Source organism: Anser cygnoides, chromosome 2 (genome assembly GCF_040182565.1).
Source record: "Anser cygnoides isolate HZ-2024a breed goose chromosome 2, Taihu_goose_T2T_genome, whole genome shotgun sequence".
Classification (NCBI taxonomy): domain Eukaryota; kingdom Metazoa; phylum Chordata; class Aves; order Anseriformes; family Anatidae; genus Anser; species Anser cygnoides.
This window is the reverse complement of record NC_089874.1, coordinates 38,925,001-38,952,971: the sequence shown is the minus strand read 5'-3', so window position 1 is coordinate 38,952,971 and position 27,971 is coordinate 38,925,001. Positions and strand designations below refer to the sequence as shown.

Here is a 27,971-nt window from a genome sequence, read left to right as displayed (position 1 = left end):
TAACTCAAGTTTTCCCCCATTTGAAATATCCTACTTAATGTTTCCAAAAAAAATGAGAATAATTTTTGCTTTTCTTTCTCTGTCTTTTCTTCTTCCAGTGTTTAGGAGGAAAGAATAGAATAATGATACATGCTATTAAACTCAAAAACTAAAAACATTTATGAAAAGGAACATTTTTTAAAATACTTTTGTTGTGAAATTAAGGATTTCTCAAAAAATAAAAATTAAAAAAATCTACTGTCCTTAAGTAGTAAACTAGAATTAAAACTGCCAGGATCCTCCAGACGTTAAAACTAAGTAATGGAGAGCAAACAAGAGATTAAAAAGGGAACAAAAATTCAAGTGAGTCATTAGCAGAGAAAGCAGTTGAGTTACTAGATGTGGTGGACAAACATTACTGGAGCAGAAGTTAAAAGCAAAACATTAAGTTTTAGAGAGAAGAGGGAAACTGAAGCTATTAGTCATCAGCATAAAGTGACGGGAATAACTAAGTTTTAATTTTGAAAAAGAAATATCTTACTTTCTACACATTAATTAAAATGTAGGTTTTGGTTGTAAACATTTGTTTCATATACTAGGTTATTAGCCTGTATTTCAAATATATAGTCAAGTCCTGTAAAATTGGAGACTTAGGTTCTCTCCTGTTATAAACTGACACAGCTTCACTGGAGTTGGTAGAGTTTCCCTTTCAGAGGGTGTGGCTCCTTAATATTCATGGCACAATGTCACCCACTGAGATTGCAGTAGGTATCTAATGTGCCACACTTGCCACTCAGCTGTGATTGCATTAACTTACCATCTCGTAAGTGCAGGAAGGATCATGGAGTGGTGAATGCTGAGACTATAATAGTTTGTGCAGTAAGAGAGGTACTACCTGATTCCCATGGAGTCATTACTAACACCAGCAGAATAAAACTGAAATTAAACACGCTACTGATTGTCCTTGTGGCTCCTCTCTCAGACAGAAGAAAAAGGTATGGGAGGTGATGATGGATATCTCACACAACCCCCAAACCCAGATAGAGTTTCTGCTTTTGTGCAGCCCAACTCACTGTAGAATTGCTCTGCACGTGCGCAATGTTACCATATACAACATTTACAGTAGGGCTGCCCATACATAGTATCAAACTTTCTGCACTGGCTGTGGTGTGTCCTTCATATTGGGTGCCCCAGCCACATGGGACCAGGTCTTGATATTGCACAGAGGCTGATGCCCACCACAGCAAATAGGGGATGTTACAAAGGGAAAAAGGTTCTTATTTCAGTATTGCTAAAAAAAAACTTAAATGTAATTTTAGGACTAATATTCCACTTTATGACTTTAACCATTTTTAAAAGAATAGCAGGCATTTAGATAATTCTATTAGCTTATTTTCTGCAAAATCTCCCAGCCTAATTTTGATTCAAGTTATTTTCCTGTATATGAGGCAGCAGAGTATAACAGATACTTCCATACCCCTAGTGCCTGTACCTGTTGCAATCACTACTGCTTCTCCTGATTTCTCCTATGAGAACAGTGCCAGCATGTATAGAACATGGCTTGATTTATTTTTACCCACTATAATGTGCGGGTAGCTTGCAACAATATAAATCAGAAATAACTTTTTAATACCTTTGTAGTCACCACGAATTTAGAAATTAAGATAAGCCTAGAATCATCACTGCTTCTCAATATTTGCTCTGTTTTTTTTTTTTTGTTGTTGTTGTTATTGTTGTTTTTATCTACAGAAAACAACCCTTCCATTGGATTCAAAAAATGCACGAGATATGTAAAAGACTTTTAACAAAATTGTTTTTGAATAACAGTCTGTGTTTTTCAACATTTTCAGTAATCATTTCTACTAACAATTTTATTTCCAAATCTGTTGAAACCTGCTGTTTTATTTTGATCCTTTTTATCTTGAGGGAAGGGGGAGCTAAAACAAAGGTTTGTAATTGATCCCATTATTACCACTAGGAATGTTGTTTTGACAGCAGTAGACTGACTCCACCAACACTTACTAGATGATCTTTGCCATGTCTTTTAATTGCCATACAGCCAAAGCAATGAAAATAGAATATGAATATATGCCTCCACCATATATGTTTTATGACTTATACTTTTATTAGCTTGCTGTTAAAGTAGAACTAATCAAAAGGATCAAAATTTTCATCCTATAAAACTTCAGCACATCAATGTATATTTTAACCCTGTCAATATGACAATAAACTACAAATGCACAAACACTTTATGAAAACAAAAAATTTGTCAGATTGAAGATGCTCATAAACCAATGTGCTTTCCAGTGAGAATGGAACAAAAGAATCACTGAAAAGGCATCTCTGAAAGGCATGAGCTTTAGAACTAGGGAGAAAATGTTCTCTTCTTGAGAAGAAATCTAAAAATAGAAACTCCTTCAGATTATCACTTTGCCAAACAAACTTGCTTTCTTTACCTAACACTTACTTAAAAGTTTCCCCTATAGCCTGAAAAAAAAAACACTTCTTGTATTCTAAATACCCCAAATTAGGGGAAAGGGTCCATAAAATCCAGGCAAACCATTTGATTTTGTACAGATTAACATATCTGGCTTGATCATAATGGTAGAAATATGGAAAAACAGTGGGAATTGTTTTGCTGTTATTAGGACTCACTATAAATAAAATATGAAGCATACACTCCAAGAAAAAAATCTCCATTATGATTACAAAGAGGTATCTAAATGAAGAGAGATTTCTCTTGCTTACAGAGTATACTGAAACAGAAAAACATTGTAAATAAGCTTTACCAATACAACTTCTTCTGAAAATGTAATGAATTTTACAATAGAACACTGTTTTCAGCCTTGAGCACCCCCAATCGATGCCCAGATAGTCTCCGTATTAATTTACCCTAACTATGCATTCTAAAAAGAAACAAAATACATAAAAAATGAAAGAATCACTGATAAAAAGCAAACAACAACAAAAACAAGCTATCAAGACTTACTAGCAAAAAAGCAGGGAAATGGATATTTTCAAAATACACAAAAACTCTGCTCAAATGCTGCATCTGAAAGTCCTTCGATTTAAAGGACTAGTTACTATACTGAAAAATCTAGAAGAGGTAACAGTATGTTCACTAGCCAAGAACAGAGCAGGGGTTTTAATAAGCCCCTGAATAAAGTTAAATAACTTTAATAAAGGACCTTAAATACATGAAACTGTGACAACCAAATGTTTGGTAGTAGAAACTATGGTTCATAAAACTAAAGTCTGATTTTTACATACTTAGGAATACTTTTATCTGTATTTATTATGCTGTATTATTAATAATGTTAAATAAATTGAAAGTAATCTTATTTATATAACCTATTAACTACCCTTCAGTAATAATTCCAAAATTGAAAAATCATTAGTAAAACTGTCTAAAAAAAGAAACCACGTTTCCCAAATCATGGCACTTTCTGAGACACTTTTCAGCTACCTCTTCCCAGTTGCCTGTGTTGTCTCATCAGTAAAATATTATGCCTATCACATTAGAGTCTTATTTGTTATCAGGACAAATCATAGAACAGCTTGGGTTGGAAAGGGACCTTAAAGATTATCTAGTTCCAACCCCCTGCCATGGGCAGGGATGCCACACAGTAGATTAGGTTGCCCAGGGCCTCATCCAACCTGGTCCTGAACACCTCCAGGGATGGGGTATATGACATATCCCTTCATGGGATATGCCCCTTGAAGCAACAGCAGTTGTTTGAGCTATCCCTGCCTCTCAGTGGCAGCGAAGTCTCCAATATTCTTTCCCTTCTCTGGGCGACTTTAAAACAGCAAACATATACTTCTCCATATTCTGAAGAAGGTGCTGAATTTCCATTTTCCCTAATCCAAAATCTCTCATTTAATTAATTTTATGCTTCGCATTTTAGCCTGGGGTCAGATTATGCATCCGTTTAATCCCTAAGTCAGTTTTCATCTACCAATCATTTATTTGTCACTTTTCCCTCAACTTACCAATGCATCTCCACAGCTTCTTTTATCACCTGGAAATCGGATATAGCAGGTCTTAAATCTTCTCAAGCACATGACAGAAGAAATCAACACAGTTTTTTTCACACAAGTGCCTTCTCCTTAATAACACATCAAAATCCCCTACAAAAAGAGAAAACATAGTTGAGGTGACCTGATATAAAGAATCCCAGCAGTGATACAGGAGATGACTATCTTTCCTTTCTGTACAGGGCACAGCACTGTGGGACATTCAGCGGGTTCATTGAACACTATTACTCCAAACACAGAACAATAATAATTACTGACAGTAATTTAGGTAAGCAAGATATCACATGGGCTAGGTAGAAAAGTGCTCATCATTAAAATCACCAAAAATTAGTGCTAGTAATTAGTTCTCACCCATATATTAAAGATACAAAAAAAAAAAAAGTCTATAAAGATGTAATGGCTACTGTAATATTAAGCTAGTTTTTCTTTTTTTAATGACGTCAGAGTTCTGTTATCATGTTTGAATGTTTAATGGAGAGTTTACTGCTAATCAATTCTTAATCACTTTAAAATACTACTATCTCTTCCTTTGGAGAAAAAAAAAAAAGGATGAGAGATGACTTTTTTTTTTTTTTTGATTTAAATGTACAAGTCCACTAAAATATCCTAAAATATCTTACACATAGGCTTTAATAATATTCTTTAAATATGAATTTTTATAAATCTATTAAGTTCTGCTTTTGTTTGTGCTTTGGATGTTTTGGAAAGATGTTACTCCTGGATTGTAAATTGATATTATAATATCCATCACTTTATTTTTCTATGAAAATGTTACAAAAAAAAAAAAAGCCTTTAATTCTAGAAGCAAATGTCTAAGAGGATTCTACAGATATGTCTCATATTTTCCCTAAGGCTTCAGTTCATATTTCAGAAATAATTTTAGAGATTTCAGTTATCCCACTGTTTTTGTACAAAATGTAAAAAGGAATACCCAGAATTTTCCATTTGGGGAAATCCTACTCCTGTAAAATAATCCTTATAAAAGTGCGTTAAAAATGTAGTAATATAAAAATGTTTCTAAATGCGTATACACATATATAGGTATATATACACATTGTCACAAATGCATTCCTCTCAAACACTGAAATCCTCAATTCATATCTTCTTAATAGCGATCTACAATAAAAATATTTTTACTCTGGAGATGACCATGACTGTCTCACTTCACTGACTTACAGACACCTCAGCTAGCTCAATAGTTGCAGAGAGGCAAAGAGACATTTCAGAGTCCATCATTTCTTTGCATTGCAGCTCTGGGGAGTAACAGGAAAAAATTTACTCCCAATGAAAAGAAGCCGTCTATCTGTTGATGTCTAGTCTAACTGATGGCTTCTAAAAGACATTAAAAAAGATGCAATAAACAAGACCAAATTAAACTAGAGAAAGCAATGGGGAAACTAGGTATAGATCTACCCCTTGGCTGTAACAAGTGTTATCTCACATCCATCCATCCATCCATCCATCCATCCATCCATCCATCCATGGATTATGCAGCTCACACATACTTTAGTTGATCAGCAGATTTTGTTAGCTAGTGTCGTTATCAATCAGACTTGAAGCCATAAGGACAAAATGTCTTCTGCATTTAAAGGAATGTTACCCAAACAATGTTGCATGGGAATATTATCCAGATAACACAAAGTAATAAGAAGTTGAAAACTGCTACCCTTCCATGTACTTCTGGACAAATACAACTCATGTTTCTTAGCTGCCCAAAAAGTATCCAGGAATAAATCTGTGAAGACTTTTACACTAATCACGAATTACTTCTGCTATAAAATAATACTGGTAACAGTCTGGCTGTTCTATACATGTGTTGAACTCCATCCCTGTTCTGAGGAAGAGGAAAAATAAAACAAAAATTTAGGGGAGATAGAGCAGAAAGGTACAATAGATTACTCGCAACAGCCTCCTACCTGTTTCCTTCAGAGTCCTTGAGGACTGCTATAACCCACCTATAGTGGGAGAGGGAGCAGTTACTATTCTTTTAAAATTAATTAGTGACTGTATTTTCTTTTAAAGTTTCTGAGACAGGTGGTTAGCCAGCTAAGCATGTGTATTAACTAGCCTGCTGAGGTGCCTTTCTCTTTTTCCAAGCAGCAGTCGGGTCCAGCTTGGAGAAAGGTTTATAGACTCAGTTATTGACTACCTTAATGACAGCATTCACCAGCAATAACAGCTTATAAGCAGACGCATTGGTTATACTTTATTCTGCTATACTTCATAAATTTCAGTGTTTTTTCTAAAAACAAACCAACAAAAAACTTGTTTTGACTCCACATTTATCATTTGTTACATATCTACCACCTTGATGGCTCTGGCAGCTGAATGCCACCCAAGCATTTTAAAGTGGAAGCATTAATTTAGGAAACACCATCTAGACAGGTTGGATTCTTTAATTTGATTATTTTGGGAAAGAACATTTTCAAACAGAGGTCTGTAGGTGGATGAAATGAAATCCCTCTGAATTTCAGAATGGTCCCTGTTTTCAAAAGTTTTCTATCAATAGATACTAGGAGTCTAAATATAATAAAATCTGATTTTAACACAGAAAGTTATATTCTGCTGTCACATGGCATAGGCATTTGTTATTTTCTGAAATATTTATTACAAAATTAGGTAGAGTCTGGAATGCCTTTCAATTAAAAAGAAAGTGAAAAAGTTAAAGGTTCTGTATTTTGCCTTTTAACCCATCAATTTAAACAAAGGAGTTAAAGTTTTATATCTTGCATAAATCTCTTCCTAATATTCTTTCTCACGGCAAAATGTATTTGAATTCATATGTGGTCTTATCAGGGTCAATGCCATTCAGTATCATATGATGCAGAGAGCTCCAAAGAAGTTTGCTTTGAAAATAAAAACTCCAGAATAACCTGTGAAAGAGACTCACAACAGGTAATTAGCTGAATTTCTGGGCATGTATTTGTGCAACGCCATATGAATTCCGGGAGAGCCTGCTCAGGTATCTCAGTCATAGGGCTGCACACTCTGCAGACACTTCCTTAGCTAGTCAGTTGTTCAGATTCAGATAGGTATCGTTAATCAGCATAAGGATGTCCTGGCTCTGGACAATAATAGCAGTGACACAGAAATGCTGCTGCAATCAAGTCAGGTGACACAAAGTGCATGAACTATACAGGTGGTGTTAATGGGAGAGGCTGTGATGGCTTATCCACCCTAAGTAAATCTACCCCTGGGTAATCCTTTATTCTGTGCCTAGTAAACAGGATACTGGGCAATAGGCAATAACTTTTTACAGAATCCTGAGTGTAGGTATGTTTAAAAGAGATATTTTGCTGGGGTTTATCATCGTTGAACCATACTTGCTCTTCTGACCCCACTGGCTTCAAAAAGGACTTTTTACTGAGTAAGGTTCAATTCACTTTCAGTAAAGGTGTCAGAATCTGATCCAAAGGGATTTAAGCAAACTTGTTACAAAGTGCTGTGGGTTTTCTTATTGTTTGATTCATGCTTTTACTGCTTTCCCTTTTAACACTAGGTTTAAATTTAAGTGTCATTTCCAAAGAAATAGCTATGATAATCTGTGGTGAGCTGATTAATAGCACTTACGCAAATTTCAATGACCACAAAGTTGTGAATGTGTCTGTGTGAGTGATCTACTTCTTATAAAGTAAATGAGTCTTCTTTCACATGTTTAATAATACTCAGAATTCTCTTCTCCTCCTCCCCTCTGCATTCACTCTGAAGTCCTCTCCTTCTCTCATTTGTTGTTGTTGTGGCAAAGTTATTTTTTTCTTCACTATTTCCACTCACCCACAGTTAATCATTTATGGCCTTTTCCACTGCAAACGTGTAGAAAACACGTAAAAAGGAAGCCTGTTATCACACAATCAGCAACTCCGATTACAGCTTGATCAGAACTGACATCACTGTGGTTTCATTAGTGATATTAGATAAGTGCAATCTATTTTCAATCTTTCTTTTTTTTTTTCTTTTGCAATGTCAGAAAAGACACTCACCCTGTCCCAACTGGTTCTATTTGACAGTGACAGGACTGCATACAGGATTCCTTTCACTTATCATCTCAAGACCATTTTACATGCCATACAAATCAAATCTACACATCTCTCACCATCTCTATCAACCTGCCCAGACAAAGGATTGGAAGCATTACAACCTTTGACTTGTTAACTTATTTTTCTCTCTTTACAGCCTAAAGCAACTCTTAAAATGTAGAGGATGTATGTGCAAACAAGAAGTTTTGCAATATGAGTACTGGAGCAGAGAAATGCTCCCACTGACAAGATTTGCCAATGCAGATAACGTTCTCCCCCTTGTATTTCACGTTACACATTCTATCCTAGGTTTGGCAGCTAACATAAAATAGGTACATATCCCAGGAAAACTTTATTTTATTCTTAATATCTTTAATATTTTTCTGCAATTCCAACAAGGGAATAAGTCAAAGTGCTCTCAAATGGGAGGTCTGGGATCCCTTAAGAAAACAGCAATTTGTCTAGTAAAATGACCGTTATTAATTATAAGTTACCTATTTTATAATGCTTCTATGGCACTCTTAAAAAGGAATGGACCAGACCAATGGCAATTAATAAGATTTACTTTTTTCATAAGAATTTTTTTCCCTGTCCACATTCATGAAAACTAATGCCATCCTGAGTTTCAGTAAGAAACTGTTTTTTTCCTTGGATATTTTCGACTAGACTGAATCAGGAACACACATTCACAGGGCATGCTTCTTGAGAGGAACCTGAGAAAATCCAAAGATCCTGGGAAAGCCAAGGGAGATGAAACTTCACTATCATCTTAGGGCACAACCTGGGGGAAGTGTTTTAAAGCTCTGTAGGTGCTTAAGAGCTCATCTACTGGAATGTTTGGATAGCAAACATAACAAATTAACATTTGATGGTTAAATTAAGCCATTGTTTGCTGTGAGCTGGGAAGACAGACCAGGAAAATAAATATTCTGTACCTTGACTGGTTTCTCATCTTGCTCCCCAAGTAGTTTCTGCTGGTTCTGTCAGAGACATGATACAGTACTAGATGGAGCCAAGGTACAAGCTAGTGCAGTAGCTCTTCTGGGCTTACTACTCTTGTACTCCAAAGTTCAACATCATGACAAAGGATATTTGTAGCTGCTGCAAGAGTATACCCTGAATTTATAGCACAGACACCCAGAATTAAAAGCAGTAATGAATGTTCTTCTACCAAACTGGCTGGGAAGTGAGTGGGATCCAAAATCAAATCCAATTTAAATATACAACTGGTCATACACTAGGCAGTCAGCCACATCTATACTACTTATATCAATAATAATTATACTGGCAAGTGAAAAGACTTTGGATAAGAAGACAGACTGGATGTAAGGTAACATTAAGTTTTCATATGTATTATTTGGTATGATATTCACAATGAATTGTATATATTAAAACTTTCATAGAAGCTATATTCCTTCTACAAAGATAGGGAGGGAAAGTTCCTGCTTTCCATAAAAGGAAGGAAGGGAAGCTGGAGAAGATGAAACATTGATTTTGGATGAATATAGAATTCAGTCACATATGCAAATCATATAGAGATAGAGGAATATTCAGTGTGGGTAGGTAGCAGCAGGCAGAAAAGCAGCCCTCCTCCACAAGAGCTCTAAAGCAAAACAACAAAACACAGTTCAGCTCTTCCTGCCTTGATAAGAAGAAAGGCCATCTGGAGATTTACCATAGGTATGACTTTTTTGTTAAATTGGGAAACTAGAAATACCAGGAGAAACCAGGAAAGAAAGTCAAGAGTTCAAAACACAGAGTGAAATCTAGTAATGGCAAACACTGCAGACCCACATAAGTGCTGGTCAAAGTCAAGACACAAGCAGAGTCCTCCGCGTGGAGGCAAACAGACAGCTCCTCCTTAGTCCCATCAGCCTTAAAACCTCAGCTGGATATACTACCTGCACAGACGCTGCACCTCTCTTTTACTCATATATGTATCTTTCCATAATCACCTCCTTTCATTTACCTATAACCTCTATTCTCATACAGACACACCTATTCTTTGATCTTCATTCAGGTCTTTCCCCCACTCACCTACACTTCTCATTAGCACAGACAAGATGCATCTGACTAGAGGAAGGGTTTCTGTCTGAAATAGGAGTTCTGCTATGTGAAGGAAGAGGCTGGGGTTTGGGGAGAGGAGGAGATTAACATTTTTAACAATACAGTAGCTTTGGGAAGCGGATACATGTCTGAGTGGGGAAGGAGGTGGGAACAGTTAAGTGGGAAGAGCTACAAAGATATTTTCATACAGGTGAAGATAAACACAGTAAAACTATTAAAGTCTAATTTTGGAAAAACTTCTTAGAAGCTATTCCCGGCTAATTATTCTCCAGTAATAAGTGAATAGAATAGTAAATGTTATTAGAATAATTTACTATTCATCAAGAATAATAAATGAATAGAATAATTCATTATTCCCACATCCTTGTTCTTTGCAAGCTCTGGCAAGCTAAACTAGAGCACCAGGAGGAGCGTCTCAAGAAGAACAGGGAAACAATGCACATGAAACTTGGAAAAGAGGTTTTAGTTTTAGGTTAAAAGTTCATGTATCTGACAGCATTTTATAACTGTGCTACAGACAAGAACTACCTTTTAAGCCATGTATATCTTACTGTACTCCATAAAATTCACTTGGCTTGTTACAGCATAGAAATCCAAAACTATGGAATAGGGCTATGATGTTTTCATGCAGGTAGTATTTTTTCAAAGTTATTTCGGTATTTCCCAGACACACTTTTGTTAGCGTAAACAGGTTGAGCATACTGATATGGTATTGGCAGACAGAAATAAAAACTAATACAGCCTACATCCAATTGTCTTGTCTTCCTGGCTTCTCAGATTTTATACAGCTATATACATTTTATTTATTTTATATATACATATATATATATACTTATATAAAATACACAGAAAGGCTTACACCAAAGAACATACAAACCCTTTCTTTTCTCACATGCTCCCCAAACAGCTTTCCCTGCATCACAGACATAGCCATCTCCATGTGCTTTCCCTCCTAGAGTTCTGTTTGCTTCATGCTCCATTTGCTACTCTCCAATAGCAGCCAAAGATCACAGTACAATCAAATCAACTGAACTTGTCTAGAACATCTAGGTTTGTAACAGATATTCACAACAGCAAGTATAAGTTTCTAGAACTTTCCATTTAGACACAGTTTACTGGTAAGGGTCATGAAAGTTTTCTTATTACATATTATGGCCTGCATTTTGCTTTTGGCGGGTACCAAAGCTTCTGTAATAGCTGGTGTTTCTTCTGTCAGACCCAGGTTATTAGACAAGCTCTAACTTTTTTTTTTTTTTTAAGCGGTTACAGCAAGTCCATTAAGGGGAAAAAAAAAAAAAAAAAAAGCCCATAAACATACAGGGAAAGGACTTTTTTTCTGACGTGGAAACATCATCTTCTTTCATACTAGATTAATATTGTTTATTACAGAAGGGTACAACAACAAACGTAGGGTTGATCAGCTTAGTGTAAGGCACTAAGCATCCGTATAACCTTGGGCAAGTTATTTAATCTTTCTATGACTCAGCTTCTAAGATGTAAAATAGAAAAACTCCTCCTTTATCTTACTGCCTATCTTCCTTTTTTGCCCTCTGCTTAAACTTCAAGTTCTGTGGTTTCAGGGCTATTTCTTAACAGGCACCTTGTAAATGGACAGTCTTGCAGGGGTTCTGCTGTGAGTATAAGTCGCTGCTCTCCCAGGAAGTGTCTGTGTTTTGCAATCTGTTTTACATAGCAGGTAAGCAGCAGCCTTTCTCTATTCTCAGACCTCTCTAGACTATGGAAAGAGAAAATAAGCCAGACCAAGATAATCCATATGCATGAAGAGCTTTAAAAGAAGATTATTAACTCATATTTGCAATATACATTGACCGCTTAAAAAAATATACAAGTCATATTTGCAATATACGTTCATCACTTTAAAAAAAAAGAAAAAAAAAAACAGCGGGGACTCAGAGAGCATACTTCTATCATAATCCTGCAGTAGCCGGATGATACTCCAGTGTCATAAGGCCCTATCTCACTGTTTTCTGTGCATAGGTTCTTGTAACTCTGACGAAGATTTGATCTCAGAAAAAATCATATGTCCTTCCTGAAAATTTAATATACACAAAAAAAAAAAAAAAATTGAAATGTTGAGGCATAAACACTTAATTTTGAACTATCCTTCCCAAACCAGGCATCTGTCTAGCCTACTACATTTGGAAAAGTACAGCAGAAAGATATAAAGACAGACTGACACTATAAAAGAGAATTTCTAAAGAAATACTTAAAATGTACGTGAGAAAAGACAGTGTTTTTCCAGTGATCGTGAGATGAGAACCTATTCAAGCGATTTAGCTATATATGCTTATGGAGGGCTGTTTTTTATAAATGTTACAGAGAAATTCTGAAATCTAGGAAAATGTTCACAATACTTCTTAACACATGAGCTCAGTTTGTCCCAACTATAGAAGTGAGGTCTTTCTAGAGCAGGGTGTGTATTTTTAGGGGGAATTGCAAAGAAACTGACACACTTACCCTACAGAATTTTTCCAATTTTGATAAATGTACCCGTCCCAAACCAGGAAAAAAAAAAAAAAAGTCCATTCATTAACATTTTCATTATTTGAGACACCAAGAATATTTCATATTAGTCAAAATACTCTGCTAATTCTTCCAATTTTTAAAGAAGGTTAAGTTTTTTTACTCTAAAGTATCATTTTATCTCAGTATCCTCCACAGCTTAGGTTTTTTTGTTTGTTTTGTTTTGTTTTTTTTAAATGTAAACATGGGATGTTTGAACAAATGTTCAATATTCTATTCTTTAAAATTATGGAATCAGGAAAGTGTCTAAGCAAACTGTTGTGTAGTTTGTTTTCGTGAATCATCACCTTTTAGTAAACACAAAGTTGGTAAAAAACTTTCCTACCAATTGCACTGTTTATCTAACTTCCCTTATCTTTTCTGTGCAGTCTGACCTATATTTTTATCCTGTGCTTCACAGAACTTTCTGCTTAAGGGTAGACTGACGATCTACTTGATGCTATCCCTAATTTTTGCACTACAGGGATCTAAAATTTGATGATGTTTCCTCTTACTTTCACAGTAGTTAAATGACTTCTGAAAAATGAGGGAGGGAGGGGACAGGGAGGCTGAGCAGAAGCTTCCTGTATTTCTTTGTCTTGGCAAGAACTTCCATAATGTTTTTTATGATATTCTTCAATATTTAAAAATAGCAGGGAATGTAAAATAAGAGTAAAACCTTAAGAACAGCTCATGTATTTAAGTTGATCGCATCTAGATCAAGATTGCCCCAGCTAAAAAAAAGAATTGCTGATATGAACGTAAAAATTAACCAGCCCAGAAGGTATGAGAAAATGAAAGTCTCTCACACTGTCCTCAGCGGGAGGCAAACTTAGAAAACAAAAAGAGGCAAGGTATGAAGTGTGGCACAGGGGTGGGCTGCTTTCAGGTGCACTCCATACAAAGGTTAAATCTGAGAAGGCCATTCTTATCATTTTCTTCTTGGAATGAATCTCAACAAAATCAGAAAAAAAGTAAAAAAATTACGCCCACGCCATGACTGTGAAATTCCAGTTTTGGCCATTGATGGTCAGTTTTTACGAATTTAGTCTGTCACACATGAGTATTTTTGTTCGATGAGTATCTGAAATTAGCATAAGAAAACTGAGGTTGGGGCTCATTCACTGTTTTTGTTAACCCAAGTTCCAGTACCAAAAATGATACCACTAACTGGTTTTTGAATTTTATTCTGAACATGCAGGGACCAAGTTCATATTTTTTGTTGTCATTTAGGTAAAAATCTGTCATTTTTACTTTTCTTTCTTTTCTCTTCCCCCCTTTCTAATAGAGATATATTTTACAGTCTTCAAGTCTGCAAGCAGTAAAAAATAAGCACTACACCAACTTGTTTATCACAGTTATCAGTGCACTTGTTTGTGTGAGATTTCCTGTGTTAACAGAAAGGAAACATACTAATAATAGATAGCAAATACATGTTTTTGAATTTGTGCAACTGGGCTTACTATTTATATTTTGTACAAATTAAGTAACTGTGTGCTTGGAAAGAAAACACCGACAAATCCAAATCTAAAGTGAAACAATGTGCTTGTCAATAAAGACAGCTTTTCACCAACAACTCAATTTCATTAAAAACAAAGAAAACACATTTAGACACCTGCAACTACAAGATAAAAATCCATTAGTTTTGAGTAAAGGTCAAAGATGTGCTTCAATAACTTCAGAGGAAAATGTCTTAAAATAAACACTCAGTTTAACAGCAACAACAACAAAAATCAGGTAAACTAACGTTAGGAATTATTTTGAGCTGCTGATTGGGAATAAGTCATAAACAGTCTCTTTTCTTCCCTAATGTCTTTATACATGCACCAACAAAAATAGCTCTTTTCCCAAATACATGCACATTCCCCCTACTAAATGGTCTGAATAATCATTTATTTCTTAAGTGTCATAGATTTAAGTGTTTATAAACATTTTTCAAGTAAACATTTTATGGAAGTTCTCTAGTCTAACAAATTGTGTGAGGTTGCATTTCAGCATTTAACCTGAAATCTGGCCATCTGAAAGGTTTATCGTTACACCTATATTGCCTTCAGTACATAGCAGAAGGACACAATTCACTTGAGACACCTTGATCCAAACGTTAGAAGCCTTCTGCTCCACACCTCAGGTATTATTTTACAATGCCTCCACACTCCTTTGCTACTTAGCTTTTTGCTTCCACTACCAAATTCCCTTATGGTTACTCTCTTCCCTTTAGGCTTAGCTGGATATGTTTGATCTTCCAAACACATGGCTGAAAATGTACTGTTATCCACCTGCAGTTGGCCATGCAAAGATTTTATTATCTTCAAGACAGTAAAGAATTCTCCTTAATTGATCTCTTCTAACCAAATACTTCCTAAGGTAAACCAATGACAGCTAAGTCAAAAGTCATTGTGAGATTCTACGCTAATTATCTGTGAAATAAATAAATAAATAAATAAATAAAACTTTCTCAGACTGAAAAAATACCTTGAGCCAGATTTTCTATTTTAGACATGAATGCTTCATAGATTCTTGCAAATATATGATATATGCATGCAAATCAGATATTTACATCTGCCTACTTGAGGGTGTATATATTTGTCTATATATGTGCAAATAAGCAAGTATCCATGAGTAACACTGAAAAACAAGGAAATTAAAAAGACTTCCATGTCCTTATACCTGAAAATAATTATTTTATATGTGTATCTCCTGAAGTTTGGGCAATATTAAAAGATGATTTGCAGATTTTAACCTGGAACAGAAGATGGATTGTGGGAAATACCTAAGAAGTCTGACTCTAGACCATGTGACCAAGGTGAATCTTCACTGTGTTATGCAAGACAGAATTCAAATCTATGGGACCAGACTAAAAACAAACAAACAAACAAATAAAAGCAGATGCCCTCTATGTGAATTGTAACAAATTATTTTCTGGATGGAATGATTATCTGAAAAGCCTGAGGAAATATATGCAGCCATTATAAAAATGGTCAGTAGGACTGGTCAAAATATAGACTTCAATTTTTCATGAATATTCAATTTTTTAGAAAGTTTTGAAGGAAGGCAAGTCTTATCTTAAAGTGTTAATGAAAATCTTAAGAAAGATTCCTGCTAAAGCAGCGAAAAGGAGACAGCAGAAGCGTCTGTACATGACTGGTGAGTGGACAGACCTACATACAAAGCTATGGAATCAGTCTTACATTTTCCTCAGTAACTGTTTATACCAAGTATATCATGGGCTTTTATGAAGTATATCACGTTTTTAGCCCAGAAAATCTCTGTTCTCAGGGTACATTCAAAGGAACATTTCTGCCTTCTTTAAGGCTTTTCCACCCTGTGGAAACATCACTAAAGGGAATTAAATTCTCCCGGTAGTTTCTGGGAGAATTTTCTGGGAGAAGTCTCCCAGATTTATTTATTTATTTATTTATTTATTTATTTATTTATTTATTTATTTATTTATTTATTTATGGTGAGAAAAGGAATTAAGACCCTCTTTCCCTTTTAAAAGCGGAATCTGGACAGTAGAAATAGTCAAAAGATCCCGTCTGGAGAACTCAGTAGATTATTTAGCCTTGAATACCAAGATAGTCTTCTCCTATTGCTGTCTGCTTCTTCTCTCCTCCCAGTAGTCCTTTAGCCCAGAAGAAATGACAGTGAAAAGGTAACAGAAATTAAAATCAATTCTCGACACATTTGAATAGTAAAAATGGCATTTGAACAGCAATACAGATAGAAAGAATGCTTCTGAGATCTATCTAATTGTGGTAAAGGCTTTTTAATGAGAAATGGTATGTCTCTGTGCTGCTTCATAATTCACTGTGCCATTCTAGATGCCTCTATAACTTAAATACAATAAAATTTTAGTAGGATTTTGAACACTCCCTAAGTTAACAGGTAAGTCAATTTAATGTCATAAAAAGAGATGTAACTCCAGAGATTTTAAATAATTTAATCAGGTGTAACCATTTCTTCTAAAGTTCTTTGGTATTTTCTATCAGGCTAAAAAGCACTACAGCGTATTCTAATGAATGGCTACAGGCAGCAGCAATGACTGATTTCATTTCATGTGCCTGTTGCTGAGCAGTAAAGTCATTCTGCACAAGCCAACACAGGCTTGGGAAATTCTGAAGAACCATCTGCACTGACCAAAAACTGCTCAGATTTGGCTTTTACTTCTCAACTGTAGTGAAACCACTAATTTTGATGGGAAAGGGAACATTCTTTTTTATGTAAGTTTTAGATTTTTTTCTATTTTGAAGTAGGAATTTGCTCTTACTCTAATGTTTATAGCTGGAAGTTTGCCATTGATTTTAACTAGAGATCACAGGTTTTTTTGTTGTTTTTTTTTTGTTTTTCAGTCTTCTACAGGTACCCAGGGATGAACTTCATAGAATCATAGAACAGTTTGTGTTGGAAGGAACCTTAAATATCACCTAGTTCCAGCCCCCCTGCCATGGGAAAGGCTGCCACCCGCCACCCACTAGAACATGCCCAGGGCTTCATCCAGCCTGGTCTTGAAAACATCCAGGAATGGAGCATCCACAGCTTCTCTGGAAAAGAGCACTGGGCATGTGAATGTCCAGAAAAATAAATAAATAAATAAATAAATAAATAAATAAATAATGCCCATTAATCCTTTGATTTTGGGGAGGGAAAAAAAAAATTGATCAGATTTACCCTCCCTCCCTTGATAGTACTGTCATAAGCTCCTTAGCACCCTTGCGTTAGCTCCTTGCTTGCCTTTGGACTCAGGGGAGACATTACATCACCGATATTTGTGATTTTATTGCAAGTTTCTCAGTATTTACCCCCCTCCCCCCCGCCTTTTTTTTTGGGGGGGGAGGGGGAGAAAAGCTTGGGAATGTTAATATCTCAAATACTGGAAGGTTAGTTGAAAAGAGTGCACGTGCATACACACACACAAACAGATATATTGCTTTTAAAAATCATGCCACTTTTTAGCTGATCTCATCATTTAAAAACTTGATTTGTGATTTTGAACATTTGTGTTTGGTAATGTGGGATAGTTGGGCAGAAATTGCATAGTTTTTATTTCCTTCCAATAGGTATAAAATACAGGAAAAGGAAACATCATTTGCATAAAATAAGAACATGTAGTAAAGTTAATCTGAATCATTTAAAATACTTTTTTTTTTGCTTATTTTTCCTATTATTCTAGCTTTATCTCTGTAATAATTGATTTCTGCCTTTATTTGCATCCTAAATGAAGGAAGGAAATTCAAGTAGTCTTTCCAGAAACCCAGTCCTTGAAAAAATTTTTACTACTTGGAGCTCATATAGTTGCTCCAACTTTCTTATTCTTATTCGAGCTGGGCAAACTCCAAAGTCTTCCAGGTTTACTAAGCACTAAAAACTCCTTATCTGCTCTGAATTAAAGTTTACCATGTCTCTTATTTGATTGTTATACATTGAACAGTAGAGTGAATGGTCATATTTTAATCATGATGTTATCCCTTCAGTTTTCTGACTTTACCTTAACACGTTACCTTAATTAATTTTGATGAAAGAAATTTACAGCTGCAGTTGTTTTGCTTCTTTAAGAAAGGGGTTTTGATTGGCATTTGCAAAGGAAGGTGGATTTCAAACAATATTTAAAGAGAAAATGTCTGTTATGTAACTCGAAGTCTAAAAATGGAAACAGTTTTTAGTTATTAATATGGAATTTTTAGAGCATGAAACAAATGGATCCTATCATGCATGAATCAGTTTGAACTACTGAACATACCTTTTTATTCATTGCTGCATAAATTTTCTGTGACTGATTAGGATTTGTAGTGAACTAAAGAAAAAGCCAAATGTCTATAGGAAATATATAAAACGTTGCTTAAACCTACTAGTTAGTCTTATGTATATTCTCACGACACACCTTAATAGCAATGAAATGGGAGGAAGGGACATTAATACTGAGTTAGTAGTACTTTGTCTTCATGAACAACTACACGTTTGACAGAACACCAAGAAAGTACCATTTCTATCTTCTAAAAGATTTTTCTGTGTTTGAGTGTTGTTTACACATATCTCCATTAGTAAATTTTTTCCTGACCACCAAGGTAATGAGAACGTAAACCAACAAGAATGAGACCAATGCACTCAATGCTGGGTGCAGAGTGTGAGCGCAACACATCACTGGGTAGATTTATAAGCCCTGTCAACACTGTTCTGTCAGCTTGCTCTTGAGGGCCACAATCATCCTTAGGCATAACCAAAGTAAAACTGCCCCAAGCTGAGAGACCCTGTCTATATCTATGTTGCATGACCTAGGCACGAGTTGCTTCAGACATGCTGATTATTCCACAAGCCTTTCCAGCACCCTTGAGAAATCTCAGCTAGTCCTTGAGATGTACCCCACTTGTGATCCCTCAGGCAGTCTGCTGTAAGGAATTCTGTCTGCCTCTCACCATTATCTACCAGCTTTTCTGATTATCAGGAAAATGTGGGAAGGAGGGAAAGAACGTGAATCCAGACCTGTAGGCTATTAGCCTTCTCCAGTTTCCACAGAGCTGTCTGTACCTGTATCTGGCAGCGTACAGTAAGACAGCATAACAAGTACCTGCCTCACAGGCTTAGCCTGACTGAATCCTTGATGGAACACAATGGTCTTTCCCACTGGAGATCGGACTACCAACATACGCCACAATTACCCACCATCACTCAATACGTGAACATCTTAAAGAAAGTGTTGTGGCTTGGCCTAAAACTATCAGAGCTCACAGGAGTCCTCAGCAAGGCTGGGAGAGATGGATGAACCTTACGGAGCTTATGGGGGAAAAAAATGTGAATTTGAGAATCAAGGTACCTCCAAGGATACAAAATCAGAAGATCAGACTTGGTTTGTGGGAAATTGGGCTAGCATGGCAACCAGGAGCTAAAGAAGAGGGAGGAATAGGGAAGTGGATTGGATGATAGGAGACAAGGGGATGAGCAGGGACCACGCGACACTCTACCCTAACTATAAATAACTGCTCTTCTCTATCAGTGTATTCCTGGGTTTGGATCCTGGCTGTAGGCAGACCTCTTACCATTTCAGAATCGATGCACCTCACCATGCCTCTGCTCGGTTTGGGGACAGGTTGGCTGACACTACAAGCCTGCGGTCAGCCACCACCATGAGATAAAATGGCTGCCGGCCTGGGTCAGGGCGCAGCACTGTTGAGCAGACCTCAGCACTGGCTGGTGGCAGGCCTTGTCCTGAGAAGGCAAACTGGGGTCACCTGTCAACACAGTACTGTTGAGCAGAGCCCGGCATTGGCTGGTGGCAGGACTCATCCTGAGAAGGCAGAATGGGGTCACCTGTCAACGCAGGGCAGGAGGCCTAGGGGTGTGAGGGTGAGGAGGGTGAGGAGGCCCTGCCACCACTCAAGGCTGAAGGAAAGGGGGATGATGCCCCTGCAGCTGTGTGGTTCTGCCCACACAAGGGTCCTCTCCCAACTCTAGCTGTGGTCAGTCCCACTGACTCTCAGGGAGATTCCTTGGCAGCGTGTTTGGAGGGCATCCAGCCCAGCACCAGAGTGGCAGTACCAGTGGCTGAATAAATTCCAAACATAGGCATTTTTCCAAGGCACTACATGCTTCCAGGTGTACTGGGCCACGCAATAATCCCTGCTGCTCTGCAGGGCAGGTGACAGCTGCCTCAGGCAGGGGTCTCATACAAGAAGGGGTGAGGACAGTGTTTCCTTCCCCATAGCACTTTGGCCACATGGCTTTGAAAATGTCCCTACAGCCAACCTGAAAAGTGGGCAGTCAGGTGGTTTGGCAACAAGTGGCCAGTCACAGAGTGCTCTTACAAGACAGTGCAGAAGCAGCCACGGAAATCAAGTTAGTAAGACTAGCAATCTGAGGAGGTTCTTTTTTTGTGTGTGTATGCAGAGATCTTGTGAAGAAAACGTCTTCTCTTTCCATAGGAAGTAAAAAGCAATATATGAGGTACATGGAACTGTCTACGAAGAATTTTCTTTATTCCTTTACCCACTGAAAACTTTACATATGTAACACAGTATAGTATATACACTTGCAAAACATATATTAGTCATTCACAGAATAATGAATTAATTAAAATCAGAATGTTTCTGATTTCAAGATGAAGCATTCCTATTTGTGTTTTTTTGTTTGAAGGGAAATGCATAGGTCAGATATTATATCTAGGATTAGCATTAGCCTCTCAGTTTCACACATAGATTAAAATCTTAATATTTTGTGGCTAAATCTCACTGCCTCAAAAATCCCCTTTATCCAGTCTCAGTTGTCCTTTACTACTTTTGGTGAATACGCTCAAGTCATCTGCAGAGAACCTAGAACTACCAACAAAATTCAGATCTGGGACTTCCTATTATAGTGCCTGTGTTATAAAATATAAAACCTATTGGAAGAGAAAAATATGCTGAGGAGCAGCAAAGGGAAGTTTTCTGCTAATTTTTCCATGAAACACTCCTATGAAAAGATATGTTGGGCTAGGAAATAAATGCTTTACAAGTGTAAAGAAGTACCCCTCTGTACCCTTACTGTATTTCTACAGTAAAGAATGCACAGCACATGTACAACTCCACAATGCTTCATGCAAAACCTTTTATACTGTCAACCACTCTACGGGTGGCACCATGCCACTTGTTTTTTCAAAACTTTTGTAGAGAAAACAAGTTTTCTCTAATGTAGCGTATTAACATGTATAAAATAGCCATCGATTCTTCTGTACAGGCTGCACTCTTGATAATTAACATTTCATGTAAAATAAAGCTCCATCAAATAAAGAAATCTGACAGTATTCCAAATGAAATGTAGTATAACTTTTCTGCAAATCAAAGAAATGCAATTGCTAATAAAACACTAAAACTTTTTCTAGCACTAGGTTTTTCTAGCACTAGGCAGATCAAGTTTAGAGAAGGAAAAAAAAAACAGTTAGGAAATGAGCAGGAGTATTAATTTATTTTTGTTTTGATTTATGATCCAGGTATTTAAAGAAACGGTCTTTTTCCTGAAAATCAAGAGGAAGAGAAAAGATGGAAACAAGCTATAGCCACTTCAGCCCACACTTTTATAGCTCTTTTGCTGTGAAAGTACATGAGATATTAGGCTGTTACTGTCTTGAAATAGCTAGATGAACCCCAAACTTTTTTTTTTTCCCCTCTACCTTGTGGTTACCTCAGCTGGATACCCTGGAATAAAATATCTTTCATCTTCTAGGGTTTTGCTATGAACCAATACAACCAATTTATTGTTACCATATCTCTTTTTCTTCCTTTTTTTTTTTTGGTAAAGAAGATATAGCCCAATATTTTATGTGTAAATGGTTCTAGTCTTCATATCTGTGTCTAGATGGACTTAACACATAGGGAATAAGCTAAGGAATAGAGTAGGTTAGGAAAAATAAGCTGGAAAAGAAATCCAAAGCATATGCTTAATCACCTGTTTCTGAAACCAACTTGATTTTATTAATTGATTTAAATAAAATCAAGGTTTTAAAATCTCATTGGGAGCTAAGTATTTAAGAGATTTCAGAATTGAATTACTTTAAATCTTCATGTATTGGAAAAATTCAGGAGAAATATATTATACTGCACCTTTTTCTCAAACGTCTGTTACCCAATGAAAACCAGATATTAGTCAGCATGAAAGACAATGCGGCCTTACACCATATTTTCCTTTGGCCTCCAAGTATTTATCTTTTCCTTTAGATTCTAATTTGAATTCTTTAATACTACTAAGGAATAACTTATAGACTTACTTATTCCCATGGATCAAATTTTTCACCATTCTTAAATATAAGCATTGCATTTGTCATCCTCTCAATTTATTACTGCTAGCTTGGTAATATTTACTACAGTTATGACACCTTTGTTATCACACCTACAATAGTACGGAGCTTTTTTCAGAATCAAGTGAAAGACATTACATTGTTCTTTCAACTTGAGTTCAGTAGTCTCCTGAACTTCCCAGTTCTGATTTCGCTATCTTTATTCTAACTATTAAACTTGCCTTTAATCCTGATGGTTAAAGTCACCATCCTAACTTAAAATGAAACACACCTTGCACTGAAGGAGCCAAATCTAGATGACACATTGTCTTTAGCCCCAGTTCCTGACCTTGCAGCCCACCTCTCCTTTCCCTGCTCTCATCTACTTTGTATAAACTGAAGAACTTTTTTGCCTGAAGATTCTGCCTTTGAGGCAGATAAAGATCCAAACCACCGCAGAAAGCTTTGTAATGAATGCCAACACCTTGAACTACACTCAGGAACTAATTAGCAGTTGATGTAGTAACAAGTCAAGAAGCTGTTAATTCACACTAAAAAAAAAAAAAAAAGTCAATCCTACCTGAGTAATTCATTGTCAACACACTCATTCAGGCAGATGTTTACAAATGGCATTAACATAGAGTGTGTGCATGCACATATGTACACACACCTGTCATACACTGTATATATATACGTGCTTAAGTTTACAGATGATACTATCTCACTGAAGAAAAACAAAGTATAATTTCTTGAGTAGGACTTCCCCTGGTTTAAGAAAACAGCACTTTTCTTACTGGAAAGGATGTACAGATAATGGACCTGTTCATCGTTAGGATCCTGCGGGCATGACTGTATGTCATTGAGGAACACAGTAACTACTGTAGGTCATATATCAAGTTTACACCTTTATTTCCAGAAATCAAAAGAAGTCAGTCTTCTCTTATGTCTTTTTGAGAGGAATGCATGCCAAATGATATGGAGATAATACATAAAAGGATTTGCTGCATTAGCATAAAAAAAATTGAGATTGGTCATGTCTTCTCATGACACTGCCAGGTAGGTTATGCAGGTTCAATGTGCTCTACTATTTCCCTTACAGCTCTGTAGTTGCTCATAATTTCAGATGGAGCACAGCAATATTTCTCAACAGGCCTTGTGCACTGTGGTCAGACACCCCATGGTTCATTGTTCTGTTGACATGCTCCCTGCTCCTCCAAGGTCCCTGGGAGTTTCTGTGTACTATACTCAAAATTCCTTTCAGAAAGTAATGCATTTGCATGGCTTAGGATCAAGACAGGTATTTCCCATGATTATTTTTGCTTCTTCTATGTTAGCACCTTTTTCAAAGAGTGGCTAAGTAGCATGGAGAGCACACTAGTGAACGCCAGTCTCCTTGACTGACATATAAACAAATTGCCACAGGAACAACTGATGTGACATAGGCTTTTTCTCTCTAATTTCCATCAGGCCATTGTAATTCACAGATACATAAAAGTGATTAGCCACAACACTGCAAAGCTTGATTAATTGTAATTAGATTACTCTTCATGTTGAGGTTTTAGAAACTTTCTAGGTAGAAATATCTCAAGAACATCTCAAACTTTTTTTTTTTGAATTTGAGAAATGGAATTTCTGTTATGATGGCAAAAACATTAAGGCATTGTTCTTTCCTCTAGTCTACCTAAAGATCCAAATTATCTTTTGTAACCTTGGTTCACGAAGCCTTTGCTGGATACTTGCACAATTAAGAACACAAGAACATCAGTATCAGGGTGAGAACCATGTTTCTGACAAGTCCAGGTGGAGATGTTCTGGGAAGAGAGTAAGAATAGGACAAGCCTACAGCGATATTTCCCCTTGTAGCTCAGGGATATCTTCATGCTAGAGAAACCTCAACAGAGTCTTATTTCATGCATTTGTCCAGCTGACATCTGAATTCATGTAATTTTTTAACATCCACAATGTTCTGTGACATGGAGTTTCACAATTTAAATATACACTGTGTGAAAAATTATCTCCTCGTGATTTGATTTCAATATGTTTTCTGCACAGAAAGAAATAAGGTCTTTACACCCCAAGTGGCTGTGGAATAAAAATAGTGTATTTGAAAGATTTAGGAATAGAAGAAAGATACTGAAGCTAGAAGTTGAAAATAATTTATTTTCTCTGGGGATATGAATTTGTTTTCCTTTTTAATTACTTCAATAGGACCAAAAGAGAAATGTTTTGCATAGATTGGAGCAATAAATAAGTATCTGCTAAGAATTTTCCCTAAATATTTTATTTGGCATACTATAGCACAGCTGGAACTATTCTGCCTTCTGGAGAGTGACCTGATATGGAATTCCTGCATGGCACCATGATACAGTATCAGCCACAACCAACTGTAGTATGGATACATGAACACCCTGCTTGTTGAAATTATAAAAGAAGTTCCTGGTTGAGCTCTAGGATTTAAATAAGGTGACTTGTTAGATGGGTTAGAACATTCTTAGAGCAGTATGGGACTCTCCAGTAAGCAAAGAGCTGACCCCAAAGCCCTGTGCAACAAAGTCCTTTGCAATAACCTGGGATGACCTAGGAAGCTATTAGTTGTTCTGTAAAAAGTATATACCCATTTGTACTTTGCAGAGGTCAGTCTAGCCCACATCTCAGTAAACACATTTGCAAACTTGTTTTAGTACTTTGCATTAAAATGTCAGATTTGCAACAAATAAGCATTCACTGTGAAGAGAAAGCTCTTCAACACAAAAGAGCTCAAGTTAATTTTCCACAAATAATAAAGAGTACAACAGACATTGCAAACAAGGACTTAATCTTTCTCTTTTGTTCCTGCTAGGAATCTGACCAAAGATTTGCTGTAAAAACGAGTAGGAAGGCCTGTGATTTTCATCTTTGCTAGTCATTAATTCCCAGTTTCAGTCCAAAAGAATCTAGAATACTATATGTAGAAAAGTATATCCATCTGTACGGCTATCTGTATGCTGGGTCAATACAATATTCCCTTTGTATGTTTTAACATCATTTGTTTTCTTTGCTGATGCAATGATTTTGTTATTGTTGCTGTCAGTAGCAAGGGTGATAATGGATTTGTTATTCATAGAATTATCTATCTATGACTGGGAAGCAGACCTGATTGTAGCACTCGTATTTCTATAATATATCTGTAATTATGCATTCGGGAAATTTGACAGCAAAATGTCAAAACAAAAGCAGATTTGCTCTGTTGAAGGTACTTGAAGACAAACAGTGTTACATCAGAAGCTTGTATCTGGTTCAAACAGGCTATTTACTGCAGAAAAAAAATAGCCTTTTGAATTACTTTCAGCCTTCCATACCTCATGTTAAGTCTATTGTGGTGCCCTGTCACTTGTTCATCAGCAGAGTAGGCAAGACAAACAGGAGTCACCAAAAGAGTTAAAGGAAATGATCACTTCAAAAGACTGATTTCCTGTATCTTTGAAAAATGAGGGTTTCCTTCAGTAGCATTTAATAGTTACAGCTGAGTACATTTCCTACTTTACAGGCATTGCTAACACCCATGCGAGACATTATTGATTTTCACACAAGAGAATGTGTGCTTGCTTATTAGAGCTAACGTAGTGCTTACAGGAGACTATACCAAGCTCCAGCAAGAAGCCATGATAAATTCCCTTGTTCTCTGTGAGGGACAATATATTCCTTTCCCTTACTCTCCAATATCAACAGCCTGACAGCTTTCCACATCAATGTTTATGAATCATTGAACTGGCAGTGGGAGTTAGTTCTATGAAAAAATTAGAAGGTGATGCATTTCAGATTATGGTTGAAGCTAGAGTTTAATTGTTTACCTAAGAGGAAGTTAACACCAGCAGAGTTTTGATCATTAAAAGACTTTAGGTTTAATGAATTACATTTTTCAGAAAGATACCATTTCAGTACTGTTATTGCAATGACTATAACAAAATTGCTGTTAGCACTAACATCAGGCTGAATCTTTTTTTCTGGAATTTTTTACATAGGTGGTAAGAAAAGACTGACAGAGAACTAATGGTTTCTTGCTACAAACACAGGTGTGACTTCTGTACCTGTAATGAAGGTTTACAGCAAGTCCATGTGTAAAGAGACATCTGAGCATTCAGTCTGGAAAATCTATGGTGGCTGTCACACAGCATTCTCGCACTTCACCTTCTTATTTTCCTTCCGACAGTTGGTAAGACATCTTTTTAATGGCTCACCACAGTTTTAATGCACAACTTCAGACCAAATTGTTTGAAACCATGACTTAATTCATGGAATCTATTAAAAAATGTGTTGACAGCCTTCATTCCAGGAAGAAAATGTTAATTACTTGTATCACAGTAGCACTCAAGATTCAGGCCATATTGCCCTAGATTATAGATATGCATAGTTCTTGTATCTGACTGTTTTCTTGTTTTTTGTTTTTCTTGAAATTTAATTGACTAAAGTAAAGCACTACCACACTTATTTTGCACACTTTAGAGCTAGCTGCTGTTATTGAATGAACGAGGAATGGTGCCAAAGACAGGTTAAGTGTACTATCTAAGATCACAGAGAGGTCTGTGACAAAGCAAGCAATCACTAACAACGGTGTTTCCTGAGTCCTTCCCTGGCACAATAAGAAAGGATCACCTTTCTGAGGACATAACATCCATATGATAGCAGAGAAATCATATGATGGAGAAACATGGCTTTCAGAAACTGACTGTTCCTTTCTGATGTTTTGTATTCTGAAGCTCATCTTGGAAACATCCTTGGGTTTGGGTCTAAGGAAAAAATACTCAGCAAAAGTACTCAACATGATTCAAAATGCTTCAGACTGGGCATTTAAAATCTGGGGCACCCTGAACAGTGACTGTGAACATTTGCTCTTACAACTGTGATTTGACCTATATAAGAGAGTAATTCAAAAAATGTCTGGAATCTTATTTTGTTCAACAGATCTGTAACTGATATGGGCTAATGAAATATCATTCACCATAGTTCCTAGCCAGATTCACAACAACTTCTTGGTCCATCTGTTCACTGAAGACACAGCATTTTACATATCTGTTTGTACCCATATTTGTAAAGTCTGTATTTAACTTCCTCCACTATATTTATGGTCCTTTCTCAGTCAAAAATACAGAAACAAGTGGATTTGGGAAATAGAAAATAATATAGGTTGGATACAATACGAATATAATCCCCCTTCTCAAAAATAAATAAATAAATACATAAAAGCATGAATCTTTACAGAATAATCTTTTGCTATTCAAAAATACATATTTATGTGTCTTCAGAGTTCTTGCTGTTCTACCAATAATGAACCACAAATAGCTAAAGTGAACAGCACATGAATAACGAATAGGCTAAATATTAATCATTCAAAATATTCACTAAGTACTTAGAATTTTTAACTACTTTAGAAGAACGACAACTTTGTCTGTTAAAGTCTTAAGCAAAAAGGAAATGAATAAGTAAGGAATTTATTTTATGCAGTTTCAGTGGATGGTTATTACCAAGCTTTTACATATATGTTTTTCTTCCAAATAACAATTGAATGTTGGAACAATAATCATATTTTGAAATAGCCTGCTTATATATATATTAAAATTTCTGATGAGTAA

General features: G+C 36.2%; 1 long non-coding RNA gene across 2 annotated transcripts in view; it reads right to left on the bottom strand.

Moving 5' to 3' along the window:
• LOC106030162 (uncharacterized) overlaps positions 1 to 20,079 on the bottom strand; it is an 82,617-nt gene extending 62,538 nt beyond the window's left edge. For both annotated transcript variants that reach the window (XR_007165679.2, XR_010829215.1), the window contains exons 1-2: positions 19,655 to 20,079; positions 3,973 to 4,110 (exon numbers count right to left, since the gene is read on the bottom strand). This is a non-coding gene — a long non-coding RNA (uncharacterized lncRNA). The remainder of the gene's footprint in view (positions 1 to 3,972; positions 4,111 to 19,654) is intronic.
• Between the last annotated feature and the right edge of the window lie 7,892 nt (positions 20,080 to 27,971).